We start from the raw sequence: 16,638 nt of genomic DNA, 5'->3' as shown, positions 1-16,638 counted from the left end.
GTTTTCCCATGTAATCAATGCACTGTTGTATACCAATGGCATGCAAAACAAAGTTTTTTACTGTACCTCGGTACATGTGACAATAATAAACCAATTTACCAAATTCTCCAAAATATCAATGTAACCCCACTTTGCTCTGCAGAGTGATTGACAGGCAGATCCCGGGCGTAGAAAAAAGCACAGGGGAGGAGGGTGGGGCCCAGACTCCACGTCATGGAAACAGTGACGTCCATCAGCCCGCCCATCCGCGCCACCCTTCCAATCGCCGCCGCCGGCTGCGGCGGGTCCCGCCCACTCTTCCATCCGGGCTCCCGAGCGGCGGTCGTGGGGAGGCAGGCGGGTGGGCGGGATTCTCCCCGCCAATGGCCGGGCGGGCCCGGCGGTCACGTGACGCGGGTAGGTTCGGCGGCGGGGCGATGGTGGGGGAGGGGAAGGAGCGGGAGAGACGGGCGGCCGGTCGAGTAGTTGGCGCGTTGGCCGGGCTCCTTCGTCCCACCTGTTTGCGGCGGCAGTCGAGCCTCCCTCCTCCCCTCACACACTGACAGAGAGAGGCCACAACAAGCACTGTAACCGCCGCGCTCTCTCTCACACACACGCCTGTGGCATCCCGGCGTGGCGACCGTCGGCCTGGCCTGGGCCAGAGGGCCTCGCACCAACCCTCCCACCCCCCCCTCCCGCCTCACCGACCCCCCCCACCCAGCCCCCTCCCGCCTCACCGACCCCCCCACCCAGCCCCTCCCGCCTCACCGACCCTCCCTCCCACCCCCACCCCCCTCGCCTCACCGACCCTCCCTCCCTCCCACTACCCCCTACCCCTCTCGCCTCACCGACCCTCCCTCCCGCCCACCCCCTACCCCCCTCGCCTCACCGACCCTCCCTCCCACTACCCCCCTCGCCTCACCGACCCTCCCTCCCACTACCCCCCTCGCCTCACCGACCCTCCCTCCCACTACCCCCCTCGCCTCACCGACCCTCCCTCCCTCCCACTACCCCCTCGCCTCACCGACCCTCCCTCCCACCCACCCCCTACCCCCCTCGCCTCACCGACCCTCCCTCCCACCCACCCCCTACCCCCCTCGCCTCACCGACCCTCCCTCCCGCCCACCCCCTACCCCCCTCGCCTCACCGACCCTCCCTCCCACCCACCCCCTACCCCCCTCGCCTCACCGACCCACCCTACCCCCTCCTGCCTCACCAACCCCCCACCCATCCTCCTCCCGCCTCACCGACCCTCCCACTCCTCCTCCTCCCACTCCAACAACAGGTGGGCTGGTGCGACACCGTCCCTCCCATACACACACACAATGTGGCCCTGAAGCGGGCCTCGGGGAGGGGAGGGGGTAGGGAGGGGGTGGGGGGGGGGAAGTCTCATTCACTTGCTGGGAAAGCCCCGAACCCAGCTGCTGATTCGGCCCCGGGTTCAGTCCCAGCCGAACCCGGAGAAGGGACGTGGGGGTGGGGGTTTGGGCGGGGAGGGGGGGGAGGTATACAAGGGTGGTGAAGCCGTGCCAGTAGGATTCCTCCCTCCAGCCACTTTCTTTGTGCCGCCTTGTTTACAGCAGGATTCCCTCCAACAGGTAAGCCACAGATGGCTCTGTCTTTCTTAAGCAAGCATGCCATTTAATCTCCCCCCACCACCCCCCGGATATTTTTGTAGGGAGAGTTGGGTTGCAATTACACCCTTGTCACCTTTTGCATGGTCTGTATGTGCTATGTAGCCGGCGCTTTGCAGATCAGATAATCATCTGTGCTCTTTATTTACTGTTTCCACCCTGAGTTTTGCAGATTATATCTTTATTCCTATTAACTTCAGATGCCATGTAAGCTATCTATCCCAGTTAATATCCAAGTGCATTGCTGATTAAAGCCAGACGTTCGTTGACCTTGAATGAAATTGGTTCAACTTACACCCACCCGACTCGTTGTGTCTCTCTGAGCCCGTCTTGGGATTTAGCCGCTGCGTGTTGGAAGCGGGATAGCGGCAAGAACACGAGGGGAGGGTTGGTTGATGGGTGAGTGGGGGTTTCCCTCGCTTCACCTCGTGTCTTTTAATAAAACTGGTTCCGATTTCCATCTGGTGGATCACTCGTGGCAGCAACTGCGCGAAAATGCATTCACCACGGGTTTTCAAAGACTACTAGTGTGTATTTGTTGTAAAACCAGTCGAATTGTGCAGCCGAGGTGCAGTTTAGAAAGGGCTCAGCCTATGCTTGGGCAACTTTCTATCTTGAATCAATTTAGTCTACTGTTGTGAAATCTTTCTTGAGTGGGGGTTGCCCCTATCGGACCGGTTTTACCCCCTCCACTCCCTCCCTCAAGAAGGCAACAGGCGGTACCCTCATGATACCTGCACTGGTTTCACATCCTCCTAATCATCCATCTTGTACCACCAACGTCTGTAATTATATCCGTATTTATAAGACGTAAGTTCCTTCATGAATCATCCTGGAGCAGGGCGAATGGCCCGATGTTAGTTCAGTACAGACGGCTAAATGTTGAGTTGTGTTGTAGCTGTGTTGTCCAAGTATTGGGTTTCATTGATCAGTTATCGATCTTATCGTGCGGTAAGTATTTTACCGATATACACCTCAATATTACCAGTTGGGAAATATTCCCAATTAGAAACGGCGGCATGGAGTACGATATCAATCTCGTTTTTTTTATTGTTGAAATGATTATATAATTGCTTATCATGTTGCTAAAACACAATCACGGATTTTTGAACAAGGCAATTTTTAATACACTTGATGTTTTTAAGTATACTTTTATGCGGAGTTGTTCCCGGTCATGGTAAATGCATTGTCGCGGATATCGACATTTCTAGACGCATTATAATTGTAGCCCCACTGGCTGAGGAAGATGTGCCATCTAGAGAGTGCTGCCTGCATTTGTCATTTTCCAAATAACTTGTAGCGAATTGTAACTTTCTGGAGAGGTGATACGAATGATTGGGAGATAGTCTTGGATTAATCACGAGATGCCCGATGTGGAGAACTTGTAAGGGTGGTGGTGGGGGGTGGATTTAATTTGATACTTGGATGACTCGAGGGTTCAGCAATTTTCGACTGCAGTGGGGCATGTACATACAAGTTCAAACGCCCCTTCATTTACAGTTTACATTTTCTTTAAATTGGAATCTATAATTATGCAAATTTTGTCGTCTCTGACTATTGACCATACAAAAGATAAACTAACTGAAAATCTGAAGAAAGGAGTTAAGTACAAACGTGATGACATGTGGTGTACAGTCTTGACAAACTTGATATTCACTAGTTAGGCACCTGGGTCTTTTTAACAAAATTGAACACCAGAGAGTAGGAAGTAGAATCCCAAGACCGGTAACTTTTCGAGATCGGATGGATTTTCCATTATTGGAGTTTTTCCACTCAAATAGTGACGTCGCCGCCACTATATTACCGGAATTAGTCGGCCATCAATCATTGATCGCACACAAGGGCAATATGGTTCCAGAGAATGTCCATGTCCATTTGTAAATGCGAACAATGTTGCCTTAGTAATGTAACTGTGGTACGATTAGCAAAATAGAGAAGGGTGAGTATTTTATGTTCAATGAAAGATTTGTTATCACCAAGTCATGATCGTTCTCTATTTAAATGCTTAATGTGCAACTTTCGCTTTCCAGCAATGGGTAAAATTGTAACAAGCCGTTGATTGTGCTTCAAGTTATTTAAATTAACTGGTAGCCTATACAGATTAACTATCATTCAGTAAAATTAATGAATGGAGCTAACCGTGCCTTAACCTCAAATTTTCTTGCTTATGAACGATTTTAATTGTCTGTAGCAGATATAATGTCTAAAATAGCGCACTGAATTGTACAAAGCCTTTGTTTTTGAAATGTTTATTACTTTTTTCAGTAAAAGTTTAAAAAGTGGTTTGAACAAGTAACATATTCAACTAATAATTTGCTCAGATTTTTAAATGCTTGTAATTCATGCATAGCCTGTTATATCCTGCCTTGTGGCTTTTTGATGTTATGAACCCATATTTCGACATTAATTACAGGTTAATTAGATGGCAAATAGATTTTGCAATGAGAACGGGCAGTATTTTTGTCAATTATGTCCATATAAAGAAATGAAACTAAACCATTTAACCTTTTTAAAAACATTAGTTGGTTCAGGCATTCTCTGAATTTCCTGACAGTTGGTCTTAAATATGCTTGGCTCTTTACTTCCATGACATAACTAAAAGCTCTTCAATTAATCAGTTCAGTTCAAGCCATATTAATGCAACCACTAATTCGAAAGCATGCTATTTCTCCCTCCCCACCCACACTGCAATTTGGTGTCTTTAAAAAAAATAACTTTCTATTCTGTATTTTGAATAATTTATATGTCAGTCACTTAGTTGATTGTCTTTAAATTTAATATTTAAGTGTGAATTTCTGTCATTGGCAAAATTGGACCATATTGAAATTGTATTGTATTGTATTCCATGCTAAAGTTTAATCTGACCCCACAATAATGAATCTCATCAAATTTTAACTTTTGCACACCCAAGGTCTCCCCTAAATTTCTGATAGTATTTTGAATCTCAGGAAAACTAACTCAGTTAAACGTGGTGCCGGAACTGAAAGTAAAGAGAGGAAATCTAGTTCTGGAATATGACTTACTGGGCTTTTTGAAGTCAGAGCTGCAGTGACAAGACAATTTAATGAATGCACTCATTAGTTACAAGGGAGGGTTCACTTTAGACTTGTCCACTAAATGGGTTGGAACCATTTACAAAACCAGTAGACAAAACAGACTTGCCTTAGAATGTCAAATAGTTGAATTATATCACAAAGAAGTGACTTCATAAGGTGACAAAGTACTAAGCCAAAATTTGCTATGTTTATGTTCACTTAATTAAGTAGAAGTGAAGAACTTCTGAAGTATGCATTGTTGACTCACTGACTTTCCAATCCTGATTCTAGAATTGACTTAAAAGTGAAGTGCAAGTCCAAACAAAATTTTGTGTAAAATCCAGTTACAATCACAAGTATTTGGATCAATTAACAAAAACATTTGCTTGTCTAAAATATTTCAGTTTTAAAGTTTGAAGCTGGTGCCAAACTCCTGAAATAAAGGGAAAAGAAATGAAGGGAAGTTTGCCTTAACTGTAAGATAAGGGTACCTAAGTAGTGGCAGCAGGATTAAGCTTTCTGAATCAGCTGATTCATTTCCGGGGATAGCAAGAAGAAGCGCATTTTTGTATGGTGCATTCTATAGGAATGAGATGAAATCTTTGTTTTACATACTGGCAACATCAACTAATCTAGGTACAGAATGGGGTCATTGGATGATTTCATCCCAGCAATGTACAATAGGTAATTTTAAGAACCACTTGACAAGTTCAGTAAAACTTGTAAATTCAGTGAAGTGTTAAACTAATGAACTTAACTACACCCTCGCTCTTTGAACAGCTAACTAGTTGGAATACAATAACCCACTCTTCACACCACTACTTATTGGAACTATCAGAAGAAAAACAATTGAAAAGGGGGCAGGAATGGTCCAGTTCAACCTGTTGATCTCCCTCTTGGTCAGTCTCAATGATATTAAAACCATTGGAAAGCCAGGAAGATTTAATGAGTGGCCTCTGAAATGTAAACATTTGTCTTTGACTGAATTTAAGTTCCTCATGTCTTTTCCTCAGTGTTTTATTCAATCAACATATTTTAGTCATTCTTACAAACAGATAAGCCCTGTTTCTCCAGTTTTAATGCATGTGAAATAGTAGGAAAATAAAGCAAAAACTATAACATTGCATTGCTGCTGCAAAGAACCAACCAATTCCAACAATAGTACTGATATGGGAGCAGCAATTTCCTGTGGTGATGGCACCAAGCAATGCTGTCAGTGGTACTGGATAACAGCTATCTTTATACTTTCAGACCATAGATGGGTTTTCAATTGTGTGCATGAACGGGTCATCTTGGTGATCAGATTTTGAACAAATACACTTTCTTCCTCTTCACCCCCCCCCCCCCCCCCCAACCTCATCCCACAATTAACTTGTTATGACTTGTATGTTAGCATAAGAAAAGCATTTAATTGGGAGACCAAACACACAGTGGACCACCTTCAGTGATAGTATTTATTGTAAATGGAAAAGATAGAATTCATTGGTCTGTGGGCCATTTTGTTCCCAGGAACTGCTTCCCTGAAATGTCTGTTTTTTTAAAAATTTGCCTCCACCTCCCCCTTGCCTTTGTTGTCTAGTTTAAAACCTAACAATACTAAAGCAGGAATAATGCCTTTCATATGTCCTTTAGGATAAGGCCTTCAGTAGCCCTTCTAACTCTGCTCCATCTACTTATTAAATGTCAGTGGATGTCTCTGGTATCAACAGTGCAATGTAAAAGTGCCCAATGTGGTGACTTGTGCTGTAGGGTGATGCTGCTGCATAGTTCTAGTGACCCAGGTTCGATTCTGATCTTGGGAGCCATATGTGAGGAGTTTGACCGTGACCACTTAGGTTTTCTCTGGGCTCTGGTTTCCTCCTGCATTCCAATCATGTGCTATTAGGTTAATTGGCTACTGTAAATTATCCTAGTGTAGGTGGGTGGCAGGAGAATCGGGGAAGTTGCTGGGCTCATGAGAGGGGTTACACGGAAATGGCTAGACATGCTCTGAGAGCCAGCATAAACTTGGTGGGCCAAATGGCCTCATATGCTGTGAGAAACATGTAATGTGGAAAATTGGGAACTCGCCTGGCTGTAGTTTATACAGTTCCATCATTTTACAGGAACATTGGTAATTGGGTGACAGTTTTAGTTGAAGAAAGGTCAACCTTTGGATGTAGGCATTTTGGTCCAAATGATCTTCCCTATAATGTAACTTTTGAAGTTGGAGCAGTATAGATTTTTCTTGCATAAAATGAAGGTGGAGTCCACTTTCCATTTATAGCCAAACAAGCAGAACCTGATATTCACACTTTATCAGCTTGGTTTGTATTTCTAGTCTTCTATGCAAATTAATAAGAGCTGCCTCTAGAACTAGTGTAAGAGGTACATATGCCCATGTATAATGGAGTTTCTATTTGAATAGTGCTTTCTTGTGAAATTAATTCAAATCAATCATGTAGTCAACTTGAGCATCTTCAGTATCAATTTGCAGAACTTTTCAATGTTTGACAGTAACACTTAACTAGGCTTTCAATTGTATTCTAAGTTTTAAATTGGTATATTAGAATAACAGCCCATGACACTATCAGATTTGAATTTTGTTAAATGCATATTACACATTATGATCATCTGGTTGGTTTTTGTTGGAATTCTTCACAATCTGTGGTGCCTGTTTAGTTGGGTGGCGCTTAAGTTGCATTGTTTGGTCTTACAGTCGGTGAATACCATGAAGTTTCTTGAAGGCACTAGTTAAATTGTGTAAGGGATTAAATTTAATTTTAGTATTGGAAAATACTTGTGAATACCAGTGTTCAGAGGCACTGTTGATGTGTGGAAACTGTCATTTTGGAAGAAATAGTCTATGCTGAATAAGATATAAGATGAGATATTTGTCACATCGAAACACACAGTGAAATGTGTCTTTTTGTGTTGCTAAGAATGTGCTGGGGGCAGCCTGCAAGTGTCGCCACTTTTCTGGCGCCAGTGTAGCATACCCACAACTCCTAACCCATGCATCTTTGGAACGTGGAAGGAAACCAGAGCACCCGGAGGAAACCCATGCAGACACGGGGAGAACGTACAAACTCCTTGCAGCAGCGGGAATTGAACCCAGGTGACTGGTGCTGTATTAGCATTATGCTAACCGCTATGCTACCGCGCTGCCCCTATTTTCTATTTGCAATTTCTTGCCAGTTTGTAAATAGAAGTACTTGTTTTTATGGTACATTCTTCTCTTTTTCTTGAAGAAATGAATCACTGATTAATTCTGCAATTAGTTCCTATCTTACCCAAAGAACTAATCTTGCATCTACTGTGTAGGAGGAGGCTTCAGGACATTGTCCTTATCAGCCACAACTATCCATCCTAATCCCACTGTGATGCTCTTGGTTTACAGGCTTTGAGGTTCATAGCTTTCTAGGTTACAGCAGTTGAATCCATCTTAAATGAAATGAATGGTTCTGTCTCATCCAACTTGCAGGTAGTAAATTCCAGACCCCCAACACTCTGGGTGAAAGAATTTCTCTTCAACTCCCCTCTAATTCATCCACCAATGTATTCAAATACATGCCCCCAGTTATTGACCTCTACAGGAGATGGGTCCCCTCAATCCACAATGTCTGGAATGGAACAAAAAGATTTCTAGCCAATGTTGTCTTGCCGATAAAATATCCTTGCAACTCTCCTCTGTATTAGCCTTGCTGTTTTATGAGAAAAGAAGCTGCATCAAAAGTGTGACATTCCCCACTGCCTCATGGAAATTGCTGGCCCAAGATGTCTTGAAATGAAAGAGTAGCATTTACAATGGCATTGAGAATCACAGGTTCACTTGTCTTGAGCACACTGAACCCTAGCAAAAATGGAGCACTCCACCTCCCAAGCCATCTACCTGCCTGTCCCACTTTCGGCAGAACCGGTAGATCCCACATTAAGCTCATCAATCACCTCAGAATCCACAGAATGTGGATGGAAGTAAGTCATTCTTGATCTCTATGGATTGCCTAAGGAGAGTAATGCAGCGTGACTTTCTGTAGGTGTGGCCTTACTAGTGCTGCTTGCTGTTTTAGCAATGTCGTCTTAATATTGTCTTGACAAAAATTACCTTGGATGTTGCACTACTTAGCCTGCTATCTTCAGAGATCTGTCGATATGGATTCCATGACGTAATTCTATATATTTTTAATTCCTGTTATTCGTGTATTCTTTTGGCTTGCTTGCCCTTCCCAGTGTGTACTACTTCAGATCGACTTCCTTTGTCAGTTTTGTCCACTGATCAATTGATCTACAGCTTTCTATTTATTGTGTCTCTACATTAAATCGAAATCATCATTAAATATCACAAGAGCAAGGGACATGGAGCTCTCGGGAATCTCAGGGCACAGAGCCTTCACAAAGCCAGTCTGCTGTCAATTTTGCCACTTTGTCTGAACCCATGAGGTTTTACTTTTCCAATCAGTCTGACAGATGAATCTTTGCCAAAGTGTTGTCCAAATCATATTGACTACATCAAACATACTACCCTCATTGATTATCATTGCCACTCAGTTACGCTACCTTTTCAGACCCAGAGATTGTAATCAAGGCTTCGTGGCCGCACCCATATTCTCTACACTGGGAGGAGCAGGAGAGCTGGCCGGTATAAAATTGTTTCACCAATCAATGCTAAGAAATAGAAGAATGCTCCTGCTTCTCTAATCCAGACAAGTGAGCCATGGTTGGAGTTTTCATGGTCAGTTTTATTGTGCTTTGTGCAATACTGCGTTAAGTACAAAACAATAATAGTTTAACATGTTTTGCTGCATTTGCAATAGATATATAATAAGATCTAATTTGTTGCAACTTCACTTGGTTTTCCTAAGAAAATCAATGGCATTTCAATTGTTCTTTTCAGGTGCATGTTTTAGTGACTTCCATAGGCTCTGTTGTAGTTATTTTGGTTATACAAGCTGAAGGAAGATACGTCAGTAAGACTAGAAGCATATAAAGAGAATATGTCAAGTGAAACTTGGATGATTGTGTGCAGGAATTAATTGCCTAACTAATTTAAGATGTCAGTGCATTTTAGTATTGAACAAAATAGCTAGATTGATTTAATTGTTATATTTGTAGCTGAAGTACTGTATGGCTTAAGAATTCTTGGTTTTGAATTGAATGGGAATTACTCTGTATTCTGAATTTTAGAATTTGGATATTTGAATTGATTCAAGGATGCCCCAACAGTCTGTGGGCTTGATTCCTCTTTTAATCTATAAAGAGGAAAATTACTACTTTAAAAAAAACTTTAGACTCATTTATACTGTTGATATGAAGGCTTTGAATTTAATGAGTTCTCACAATGTAGATCACTGTAGATCATTAATTTACAACTTGATTTGAAAATAGAGCATCAAACATTTTGCAGATCAGCATGCTGTGTTTGGGGTTGGCACATTGATAGCTAATTTACTATCTGCTCAAAGGGCAATTTTTACTAGTGCAAAATCTTAAGCAAATTAGATTACTTGCTGTTCTGCTGCTGGTGTCACTAAAGATGAGTCGTAGACCCAAATCTGCGATTTCATGTTTGCTTCATCTGCTCATTAATAATTGAAATGGATCAGTCCATATCATATTATTCGATCCATCCACTCATAATGTGCTTGACAATAGATGGAAAATTATTACATCAAAAACCGATGTGAAGAAAACTTTAGTTTGTGATGAGTGTGGCAGAAACCTAATGTTCAGTTAATTTGCTTTTCCAGTTTAAAATCTAAATCTTTGAACTTGTGGTTAATTATAATCATTGATTTGTGCAGCATGTTTCTGCCTAGAATTATGTTGTACCCAATAAGTGTCATGTTAGTTCAGAGCTTCAAATACGTGTAGGGTTTCCTGCTTTTTCCATTCATGTTTATTATATGAAATGCAAGCTCTGCTTTTTTTCCCAGGTCAAACAATTTAGAACTGATAGCATCAGTATTTTGGCGCAAGATTCTTCATGAGTTGACTAAAGGAAAAGTAGTAAAAGCCCTAGTACAATGAGTGCTCATAGATTAGTTAAGGCAGATTAAAAAGCTTCACACCGTAGCTAGCTATTATGTAAATGCTGTGGCAATGCTCGGTGCTGATTCTGGCTGATCAAAATACATGTCTAATTTCCTTTACAGTTGTATTTTCACCTTGAGCAGAATATATGAACAGTTTTATTGCTCAGTACTAAAATTTATTTTCTGATGGAGTTTTGTAATTTTTTGGTGATATTGAAAATTTGATTTTATAGGTTTTATAGAGTCAGAGACAACACAGAAACAGGCCCTTCACCCCAATGAGTCTGTGCCACCCATTTACGCTAATCTTGTATTAGTCCCTCATTTTTAAAATTCTCCTTGCATTCTCTTCAATCCTGCCCTCCACACCCCAAGATTCTATTCTACAACATTAGGGGCAATTTAGAGTGGCTGGTTACCTACCAACCTGCATGTCCTTGGTATGGGGGGGGGAAAAAAAACTGGAGGAGACCCAAGGGGTCACAAGGAGAACGTGTGAACTCCACACACACTGTCTGAGGTCAGGATTGACCCTAGGTCTCCGGTGCTGTGTGCCAGCAGCTCTACTAGCTGTGTCGCTGCGTCACTATTTTAAATATTATAAAATAAGGAGCAAACTAGCCAAATCAATAATGAGTTAAGTAAATGCACAAACCTTTGACATTCTTATTTTCCCCCTTTCATTTTTGTGCTTTACGCTCCCCATTTTGAAACTGAAATTCTAGAAAAATCTGTGGTGAATGTAGACTGTTCCAAGGTGATGCTTCTGAACCACCAGGGAAATCTTGATGAATAGTGGACATTTAAGTGTTATTGTTTTGTGCTGATTTTTGGGTTTGGACGCTGAGTAGGAAGCAGAGTGGAATCATTTGATGTTAGTTGCGGACATAAAATGGAATGTATTATGAATTTGCAGTGGTTTCTGCAGGAAGTTACTAACTTAGTTTAGAAATTTGGTGTTCAGACTTTGTTACTTTTTGTTTCAAATTAGGAATACTCTTGCGTGGTTCCATTTATAGCATTATTAGCACAACTTAATATTGCAATTTTTGTGGATTCTGCCATGGCCTTCTGAAATATATTGAAGTGGACCTCCAGGTTTGGCACTTCGCAGTGGTTATTTTGCAGTTTTTTAGCTTGTGCATTAATGTATTGGATCAGCACCTAATGGGTATTGTTTATGTTGCCTACATTGTCTCATGCAAGGGGAGGCAGGAAATCTTGTTCTTGAATGACTCCTAGAGGTCTGACGTGCTTTGATCAGAATGAGTTCTGTTTAATGTCACTGAGAATTAGTCAAACTTCTTAGCAAATTGTTCATCAGAGCGTTGAAATTATAGAACCTCGGCAAGTATAATAATCTAAAGTTGATGAGTTGCATTTGGAAAAGTGTGGACTTGCTGGTGATGGTCAGCATGGCTTTAGGCAGGGAGGACCTGTTTCTCAAATTTGAGGGTTTTTTTGAGCAAGTGACAAAGATGAAGGTGGGGCAGTGGGTGTTGTCTACATGGAGTTTGGTTTGGTATGTGACAAGTTCCCTCATGGTAGGCTGGTCAGAAGGTTAAGTCAGGCAGGATCCATGCTGAGTTGGTAAGTTGGATACAAAATTGGCTTGGTCATAAATGACAGGGTAGTGGTAGAGGGGTGTTTTTCTGACTGTAGGTCTGTGACCAGTGGTTTTCTGCAAGGATCAGTGCTGGGTCCTCTGTTTGTGTGTATATACATGTTCATTCAAATTCTTATATGTAGGTGATCTGATTAGTGAGTTTGCAGACAACACACAAATTGGTGGACTTGTGGATAGTGAGGATGGTTGTCAAAGGACATAACAGGATGTGGGTCATCTGAAAATTTAGATGGAGAAATAGCATATGATGTTTAATCTGGGCAAGTATGAGGTGATGCATTTTGGGAGGTCAAGTACAAGAGCAAAGTATACAGTAAATGGCAGGGCCCTTAAGAGCATTGATGTACAGAGGGATCTTGGAACTGTAAGTCCATAGCTCCCTGAAAGTGGCAGCACAAGTGGATAGGGTGGTATGCTTGCCTTCATCAGTCGGGGCGTTGAGTATAAAAGTTAGGAAGTCACGTCGCAGCTGTAAAAGTTTTGATTGGGCCACATTTGGAGTATTGTGTGATTGTGTGCAGTTCTGGTCACCACACCATAGGAAGGATATGGGGACTTTGGAGAGGGTGCTGAAGAGGTTCATAGGATGTTGCCTGGATTACAGGGCATGTGCTATAAAGAGAGATTAGACAAAGTTTGATTGTTTTCACTGGTGAGTTGGAGGCTGAGAGGCAACCTTGATAGGTTTATAAAATTACAGGCATACAGAGGGTAGATGGTCTCTTGCCCAGGGTGGAAATGTCAAATACTAGAGGGCATAGGTTTTAAGTGAGAGGGGGATAGTTTGAAGGATATTTGTGAAACAAGTTTTTTTTTAACAGAGAAGTATGTGTCTGGAACGTGTTGCCAGAGGAGGTGGTAGAAGCAGATATGAAAGCAATGCTTAAGAGGCACATAGGCAGACACATGAGGGATATGGGCCACATGCAGGCAGGTGGGATTAGTTAGGTTGGCACAAACATGCTAGACCAAAGGACCCGTTCCTGTGCTGTCCTGGTCTATGTTCTGCGAATCTTGGAGGAATCTTTTAAGTCAGTTTTTTATATGGTACCATTTTATTCAGAGTTGCCAGATGTGTTGCATTGTTTTGGTATTAAAATACTTTTGTTCTTCAGATTCCCTAATTACTAATTGACCAGCAGAGGTAATCTTGATATTCAGGGCAGAGCTTTGTCCATGTGAATTTAATTATCAACTTAAAATGGGCAAGAAGCAAGGGCAAAATCCTGCGTCCCACAAGAAAGCAGAGAGAATCCTTGTGCTTGATCTCCTTTAAACACAGAAGATGTTGGAATAACTCAGTTCACCAGGTTTCCCAACAAAAAAAAGGTGTCAAGTCTTTCAATCCAAGTGCAAATCAGAGTTGAGGGATCCTGATGCCTTACTCTCTTGTGTGAATCGTTCATTACTTTGAATTCCACCAATTTGTTCCGGTACCTGTCTATACATAATACCTTCTACATGAAGTGCTACAGGATGTTCTAATGCAAGATCATTAACCTAACAAGTTAACCTTTCTCTGCCCCCAGATGCTGCTGAACCCAGTGAATATTTCCAGTGCTTTTAGTTTTTACTTTAAATTAGTCTGATTTGTAGAGCACAAAACAGGCCCTCGACTCACTAACTCCATACCAATCATCGACTACCCATTTACAGTAGACCTACCATAATCCAATTTTTAATGCTCTCCACATCCCCATCAGCTCCCCTCAGATTCTAGCACTCACCTACACTAGCAGCAATTAATAATGACCAACTAACCAACGTGTTTTGGGATGTGGGAGGAAACTGGACTACCCTGGTGAAAACCTACACAGTTAAAGGGAGAGCATGCAAACTCCACACAGGCAGTACCCAAGGTTGGGATTGAATGCAGATTGCTGGAGCTGTGAGGCAGCAGCACTACCAGCTGTGCCTCATAGCCAGTAATGCTACAGTGCTGCTCTTGCGCCTTGTTCAGGGTTCAACCCTTGCATAGTTTTCTTGTAGAAGACAATGACAAATTGATGGAATTCAAAGTAATGAACATTTGTTATAGGAGTAAAAGACTTGAGAACATTGTTTTATTGTTTCCTGTTAAACTGAATTATCCTAATGTGTGACCTTGTATTTAAGAAGGGTTAAATATGTAGTCACAGGGTTCTAGTGGAAATAGCAGATTATTGAAGTTTCGATGTTATTTTAACATCAAAATAAAAAACAAGCATGATCATCTACTTGTTTGCCCAGAACCTGGGGCAGAATATGACATCAGAAATTTGGCATTGAGTCAAACTGCTGTATTGTATATGGTTGAAATAATAGTATAGTTCAATTCATGGGACGCTGGCAGCAAAGCTACAGTAAGAGGTATCTGTTTGGTGCGGGCAGGTTCCACTCAAATTAAACCAGCAGGTCAAATAACTCTGGCTGTAGGTTGTTGTCAATATAAATTATAAACCACTTCTCTTTGCCACTCTCCCATTTTGACGAGAGAGTGGACTTGCTGGAATCTGGAGTGGAAACAAACCGCTGGAGAAACTCGGCTGATCAGGCAGCATCTGTGGAAGGAAATGGACAGTCATCGTCTTGATCCGAAACGTCAACTTTCCATTTCCCTCCACAGATACTGCCTGACCTGCTGAGTTCCTCCAGCAGTTTGTTATTTCCTCTCCATTTTAAGTTGGGGACATTTATAAATCTAAAGCGATCGAGACCAAAGATTAGTACAGTCAATTGAGTGAGAGTTCTCTACTCCTGTCCACTCATCTCTTGCAAACATACTGTTTGCCTCCTTAACTGCCTACTGTAGCTCCATGTTCACTTTGTGTACAAGGGCACCCAGGTCCCTCTGAGCATCACCACTCTTCAAATATACAAATTAAGAGCAGCAGGCACCCTCCCTCCCACAAAGGGGAAAAAAAACTCTTGTGACTTGTGTCAAATGGGTGACCAGCCCATGCTCAAACATTTGGGTGAAAAAATACTTTCTATTTAATACCAAAGTGGTTGACCTCAACTTTTTCCACATTTTTATTCAATTTCATTTGTTGCCTATGTGGGATCTTGGGAATTTTTTGGCAGGGTGGATATGCAGAGGATGCTTCCTTGGGCTAGAGGTGTGGCTGGAACCAGGGGCCACCCAAGTGACACAAATGATGTTTTTCTTGGGGGGGGGGGCCTGTTGCTCCTAATTTTTGTTTGTATTCACTTAACATGTCTACATCTTCTTGAAGACCCCCTGTGTCCTTCCTACAATCCACAATGACACCCAGCTGTGTATCAATAGCAAACTTGGATAATATAACACGTAGTTCCCTCATTCAAATCATTGAAGTAAATTGTGTATACCAGTCACTGACACTCATCTAGCCAGTTTCCTAACCTTCCCAGCTATTTATTCCTATTGTTTTGTCATTAACCAATTCTCCAATAATACCACTTCATTGCTCTCTACACCTCTTTCTCTCTTCCCGCCCCCCCCAGCTCTGTAAATATTAAATGTCCTTTTGTGTGGTACCTTTTCAAAACCTGCTTTAAAGACCAAATACACCACTTCCAGTGGGTAGCCTTTATCTATTCAGCTATTTTACAACCTCAAGAGCTAACAGATTTGTCAGATGTGTTTTTTTTTCCTTTTAAAATCATGTTGACTCTTGCCCAGTTGTAATGTATTTCAAGTGCCCTGTTTACCACTTCCTCATTTATAGAATCAGACATTTTTTCTACTCGTGTCGGGCTAATTGGTGTATAGTTTCCTGTTTTCTCTCTGTCCTTAAATTTGCTACCTTCTAATTTGTGCGAAACTTTCTACTGTCTGTGGAATTTTGGAAAATAGCAACCAGTGCGTCCAACTTTTCCATAGCTGCCACCTCTGTAGCTCCCAGGGTGTAGGTAATCAGGTTTTTGGGATTTATCACCTTTCATTGTCTTAAGTTTCTTTTATTAATACTGATCCCAAATGAAGTCCATCATAACAGAACAGCTCCTTCCCTGTACCAGTGCTCTTATTATTTCTCCCATACCAATCTTCTAGCCATATGTTCAGTTCTCTGATCTTATTTATCCTTTACTAGCTTATACATGATTTGGGTAATAATCCAGAAGCTATTACCTTTGTGATTCAGCATTTTGATTTGGACTGTGGCTGCTCATTCCTTGAGCAGAACTACACCTTTTGTAACATATGTTATATACCAACAGGAAGAATAGAAAAGCCAAATATTTTTAAATGGCAAGTATCTTCTGTGTTCAGGAGATTTGGTTACCCTTGTATACAGTTAACTTTCAAGCACTGCAAGCAATTCGAAGGGGCTGATGTTGATGTCTATTATTAGAGAGTGTGGAGTGTAAGAGTAAGGAATCTTGTTGCA

General features: G+C 42.0%; 1 protein-coding gene across 7 annotated transcripts in view; it reads left to right on the top strand.

The window, feature by feature from the left end:
- Window positions 1-378: 378 nt before the first annotated feature.
- The window catches only part of LOC127578652 (plasma membrane calcium-transporting ATPase 1-like), a 90,196-nt gene continuing 73,936 nt past the window's right edge, over window positions 379-16,638 (top strand). The window contains exon 1 of one of the 7 annotated variants that reach the window (XM_052030912.1): window positions 379-396. The gene's annotated coding sequence lies outside the window, so the exon portion shown is untranslated. The other 6 variants (XM_052030918.1, XM_052030917.1, XM_052030911.1 and 3 more) reach the window with 6 other exon arrangements.

The sequence above is a fragment of the Pristis pectinata genome, chromosome 15 (genome assembly GCF_009764475.1).
Source record: "Pristis pectinata isolate sPriPec2 chromosome 15, sPriPec2.1.pri, whole genome shotgun sequence".
In the NCBI taxonomy this organism is placed as follows: domain Eukaryota; kingdom Metazoa; phylum Chordata; class Chondrichthyes; order Rhinopristiformes; family Pristidae; genus Pristis; species Pristis pectinata.
This window is presented reverse-complemented; position numbering and strand designations above follow the sequence as displayed.